Raw genomic sequence first — 6,000 nt, forward strand, 5'->3', positions numbered from 1 at the left:
CCGAGGGCAACCGCCCAAAGAATCCATCGGTGTTTGGAGAATTGCGGGAGAGACTGTGGTTCCAGCGAATCGTGCTGGTAGCAGGTAGCGCGCTGACCCTTCCGGACTGCGGCGGGCTCAAGCTCAATCGAGCGGCTCTACAAGTCGGGCCGCGCAGCGTCGCCGGGAAAAGAAACCAAGAGAGAGAGGGTGGAGCGCACAGGGCGCGGTCGGTGCTCGAGAACAGGACAGCGGAGAGAAACTAAACGGGGGGGAAGGAAAGCGAGACGCACCGAAGCTGCGGGTCGCCGCCATTACCCCGTAGAACGCTAGGAGCAGCGTGGCAGTAAGGGGAAGAAGCAAAAGTGCGGGAGGCGCCATTTTATTCCATTGGGGAAGAAGCAAAAGCGCGGGAGGCGCCATTTTAAATCGCCCAAGATGCCGAAAAGTGGCAGTATCACTGCTTTTGACAACGAGGTAGAAGACTGGACCACGTATGTGGAAAGAATTGAAGTGTACTGCAAGGCAAATGAGGTGGCTGATGGAAAGAGGGCGTCGGTATTATTAAATCTGATGGGTGCGAGTACGTACGGCCTATTGCGGAATTTAATTACCCCAGCTAAACCAATGGAGAAAAGTTTTGAGGAGATTGTTCATATCTTACAGGAACATCTAAGCCCTACACCACTGCTGATAGCAGAAAGATTCAAGTTCCATAAAAGAAACCAGCACAAAGATGATAGCAATGCTGACTATCTTACGGAACTACGCAAGTTATCGGAGCACTGCCAGTTCGGAGCAGGACTGGCAGACACCTTACGGGATAAGTTTGTCTGCGGGCTCCAGAGTGAAGGAACCCAGAAACGACTACTTTCAAAAAAGGACCTGACGCTAGAACAGGCTTTCAGCGTGGCAGTATCCTACGAAGCAGCAGCACGGGGAGCTGCGGAAATACAACAGAAACCACAAGAATACAGCGCTAACGAAATGGCGTATGGAGCCGAAAAGTGCTATCGCTGCGGCAGAACAACCCATGAGCAGAAGGTCTGCTGGTTTAAAGACAAAATATGCAGGCAATGCGGGAAAATGGGACATATAGCAAGAGTCTGCAGGTCGGGAAAGAAGACCAACACGACAAGAACTACTAAGGAACAGTACAGGAAAGTAAAGAAACTGACAGATAGTAGTTCAGAAGATCAGGAGAGTGATAAGGACTCCGGGAGCAGGCGACTAAGTTGTTTAAAGTTACACAACGTGATCGCAAAAGAAGGTCACCGAACCATTTGGGTCACCCTCATGATAGCGGGGTCCCCAGTGAAGATGGAATTGGACACAGGATCAGCCCTAACTGTCATGAATCGACGAGACTATGAGCGGCTATTCTCACACATACCCTTAAAGGACACGTCTATTGTATTGAAGACATACACGGGGCAAAAGGCCTACCCCAGAGGAAAAATAAGAGTGCCAGTTGAATATAACGGAAAGGAAACACAGAAACTATACATGTATATACTACGAGATGGAGGACCACCATTATTGGGACATGAATGGATCCGAAGAGAACAATTGGATTGGCATTCCATTCTGGCACTAACTGTGACTGACAAAAAAGATGATGACGTCGCACCTGGACGTCTGTCACAAATTCTATCTGACGCGGAAGAGGTGTTCCAACAAGGACTTGGGACTCTAAAAGGAGTAAAGGCAACCATAAAGATTGAGGATAACGCAACCCCAAAATTTTTCAAGGCCAGACCGGTGCCATACGCAATACGCCCAGCTGTGGAAGTTGAACTGGAGAGTCTGGAGCGTTCGGGGGTGCTGTCTAAGGTGGACTGGAGTGAGTGGGCCACACCCATCGTTCCTGTAATGAAGAAAGCATTGAGCAGCACGCCTGGGGAGCCAAGGAAGGTTCGCATCTGTGGGGACTTCAAGGTGACTGTGAACCCAGTCCTGCACACAGTACAGTATCCGCTTCCACGGATAGAAGATATTTTCACCTCACTATCTGGAGGGAAACGTTTTACAAAGATTGACCTGGCTCAAGCGTATCTACAAATGGAGGTGGAAGAAGCATCTAGGAAATACCTCACGATAAACACTCACAAAGGCCTTTACCAGTACAATCGACTGATATTTGGGGTAGCATCGGCCCCGGCTATGTGGCAGAGGGCAATGGAACAAGTCCTGCAAGGGATCCCGGGGACCCAGTGTTATTTGGACGACATCCTGGTTATGGGCGAAAATGACAATGAACACCTTGCCAACCTGGAACAGGTGCTCACGAGATTGCAGGAATATGGGCTACGAGCCAACCGTCCCAAATGCGAGTTCTTCAGGAGACAAATCTCGTATTGTGGCCACATGATTGATGAGGAAGGGTTGCATAAGTCGCCGGACAAGATTGAGGCTGTAGTCAAGGCTCCAGCACCAGAAAATCTGTCGCAACTGAGGTCGTTCCTCGGGTTGGTGAACTACTACCATAAGTTCTTGCCGAATTTATCTACAATTCTGCACCCACTGAACGCCCTCCTTCAAACTGGTGTAACATGGAAATGGAGTGATGAGTGTAAGCGTGCCTTTCAGGAATGTAAATGCCAAATCACTTCAAAAGAAGTATTGGCCCACTACAACCCAACACTACCGATTCGGTTGGCATGTGATGCATCACCTTACGGCATTGGAGCAGTGCTGTCACACAAATTCCGTGACGGTTCAGAGAGGCCAATAGCCTTGGCATCGTGCTCGCTAACCTCAGCCGAGCGTAACTATGCCCAGATTGACAGGGAGGCCCTCAGCCTGGTGTGGGGGGTGAAGAAGTTCAATCACTATCTGCACGGGCAGAAATTCACCCTACTGACTGATCATCAACCCCTGGTCTCAATTTTTAACCCAAAGAAGGGTGTTCCAGTGATGACGGCGCAACGGCTGCAAAGATGGTCACATTTTCTAGGGGCACATCAGTATGACATAGAGTACAAAGGTACGAAACAACATGGAAACGCTGATGGGCTGTCGCGCCTACCGTTGCCTACGGCAGAAGAAGCACCTGCAGTGGACCCGGTGGAGATATTCCATGCGACCATAGTCGAATGTTTGCCTGTTACAAATGCAAGTATTGAGAAGGAAACCCGAAATGACGCGACACTCTCTCGGGTCTATGATTTAACGGTGAAGGGATGGCCAGCATATGGCGACTCACTGTTGCCAGCATTCTCGCCAAGGAGGGAACAGCTGTCAGTGTGCCGGGGAACCTTGATGTGTGGATCCCGAGTGGTAATTCCACCCAAGTTGAGAGATGGAGTACTCAATGAGCTTCACGAGGGTCATCTGGGAGGGGTAAAAATGAAGAGCCTAGCCAGGGCATTTGTGTGGTGGCCGGGAATCGATAAAGAAATCGAGGATATGACCAAGAGATGCACAGGATGCCAGAAGGTCCAAAACGCTCCACCACAGGCCCCGCTACATCCATGGGAGTGGCCCTCATCTCCATGGCAACAGGTACACATTGATTTCGCTGGTCCATTTATGGACTCAATGTTTCTAATCGCTGTGGACGCCCATTCGAAATGGCCAGAGGTCATTAAAATGTCCTCCACCACCACGGAGAAAACTATTGCAGTCCTAAGGACCATCTTCGCCAGGAATGGGTTGCCAGAACAGATCTGTTCCGACAATGGCCCACAGTTTGTGTCTGAGGATTTCCGGAGGTTCCTGAAGAATAATGGGGTGAAACATTACACATCTGCCCCATATCATCCAGCCACAAATGGATTGGCTGAGAGGTTTGTTCAGACCTTTAAAAAGGCCATAAAGGCAATGTATAATGATGACATACCACTGCAACACAAGGTGGATAACTTCCTGTTTGCTTACCGGAATGCGACACATGCAGTAACCAATCAAACTCCAGCCGTACTGTTTTTCAACCGGAGACTAAGATGTCGCTTGGATTTGCTCAAACCAAACATAAGACGAGATGTTGAGGATAAGCAGTTCCAGCACATAAATGAGAAGCCAACCAGGAGCTTCAAGATAGGTGTGGTGATTATTCTTGTTTTATAAGAAGCATTGTAATTGGTTGCCTGTTTTCCTGCCTTGAGATATATGCTGTAAACTTATTAGTTAGTTGATTCCATGTGACCTGTGGTGGCCATCTTAAATTCAGTTTTCTACAGTTTGGTTGAGACTGGGTGCTCAACATGTACTGCTGGTTTTTTAAGGTTAATAAAGCCTAGCTCTTGAAAGGCAATCTACTCTTTATTTCAATAGGGCAACCAGTCTTGGCCCGCGATTACTGAACAGAAAAATGGCAGCCAGGCACGATATGCACACAGCAGAGACCACTAATGTACACAGTGGACGTTGGAGAGAGCATCATGAGATGCCATGCTGACCAGATTCTAGAGTCACAGGGACAAGCCAAACCTGTACCACAAGCATGTGCACCTGGTAATGAGCCTGAAGTACAGATTGCGTCTCCCTCAGAAGCAGGGGTATTGGAAGCTGACGAATCAACCAATGACAATGAGCCAGAATTGACTCCACCGCCAGAACAGGATACTCGAGAAAGACACTATCCAGTCCGGATCAGGAAGCCTCTCTTATGTTCATTAATAAATAGACATTCTTATTATGAACACAGCTAGCTTTTGCTAGCTACTTTTATTGAGCACATGTGGACTAGGTACAGTATCTGTAGAGGCTTCCATCTTGACTGCTGCCTTGTGGGTAGCCTAGTGCCTCATGGGTAATGTAGTCTTAATATATATGTATAGCTGGGTAGTGTAGTCTTATACATACAGCTATATACAGCTCTACACAGCTCTACGGCTCTACCTAGTGTCCACTATAGAATGACATGTTATTGATCATTACATCCCCCTTTCTTTGAGGTTTAACAAAATCAATATCAATCAACTTTCAAGAAAACAATAAAGATAATATCAGTAACACTTTTGTTAGTGCTCTATAAACATAAACATTTTCAAAACAGTCAACACATTTTCAAAGCTTTACATTGTACTCAAAGATTAAGTCTATCAGGCTCTTTTACTTCACGTGTGGATCTTCTCAACACGGGTAAGTCTGATGTGTCTTCATTAGATTGTTCTGGCGGTGAATGACAAGATGCAGTTGTGGCATTGTCATCAATCTGCTCTTGTATAGATCGAGGTCTCCTTGCGGTCTTTGCTTGGAGAGGGTTTCAGTGTTTCCTTCACTCTTCATGCCATAACTCTCAATGTAGTCAATGCGCTCTCGAAAAACTGCTGGCAGCTGGATCCCATCATACAGCATAGTCCTCTCAGCAGCCTCGGCTAATGGAACACCAAAGATTGGCCTGAGGGAAGAAGGAGTATCCACCGGAACTGCTTCCTGCTCTGGTGCAGGCTCTTTTTCTTTTTCTCTTTCCACTGCTTAACAACATCTGCTGCGGTTATATCTTTGGACTTTTTCTCCTTGTGTTTTTCCTCTTTGTGCTTTTCTTCCTTTGGCTTCTCTTTGACCTTAAAGTCTTTTTCTTTCTTCTTGGAGAAACTAGGCTTTTTGAAGACATGGATACCCTTTGGCCTTTTCATCCTTGACGGGCTCTCTGCTTCATCACCTGAGTCATCTGGTCTGCTTATGGCACAGTTTATACGGTAGACTCTCTTGACCAGTTCTAAGTCTTCACAAGCTTTGTCACCTAGTATCGAATCAAGTCTTTCAGCCACAACAGAAAACATGAGATGATGCACTTTGTCTTTGACTGTCACGTTAAGTCTGCATACACCTAAGCTATCTATTTTCTGTCCATTATAGTCCTTCAGTAGCACTGACTTTTTCTGTATTTTGGGCTTTTCTTTCATATTTTTTATGTCACTCATACTGATTAAGTTTGCTTTTGCCCCAGTGTCCAGTTTCAATGTAACTAATGCTCCATTTATCTGCAGTGGGATCATCCATTTGTCCACTTTTACTGCATTGACTTTATGTTCAGCATTGTCCATTTCTGAGGGCTGCACATTTTCTGTATCT

This window comes from Somniosus microcephalus, chromosome 8 (assembly GCF_052327205.1).
Source record: "Somniosus microcephalus isolate GS21.2 chromosome 8, FLI_Smic_1.0, whole genome shotgun sequence".
NCBI classification, from domain to species: Eukaryota; Metazoa; Chordata; class Chondrichthyes; order Squaliformes; family Somniosidae; genus Somniosus; species Somniosus microcephalus.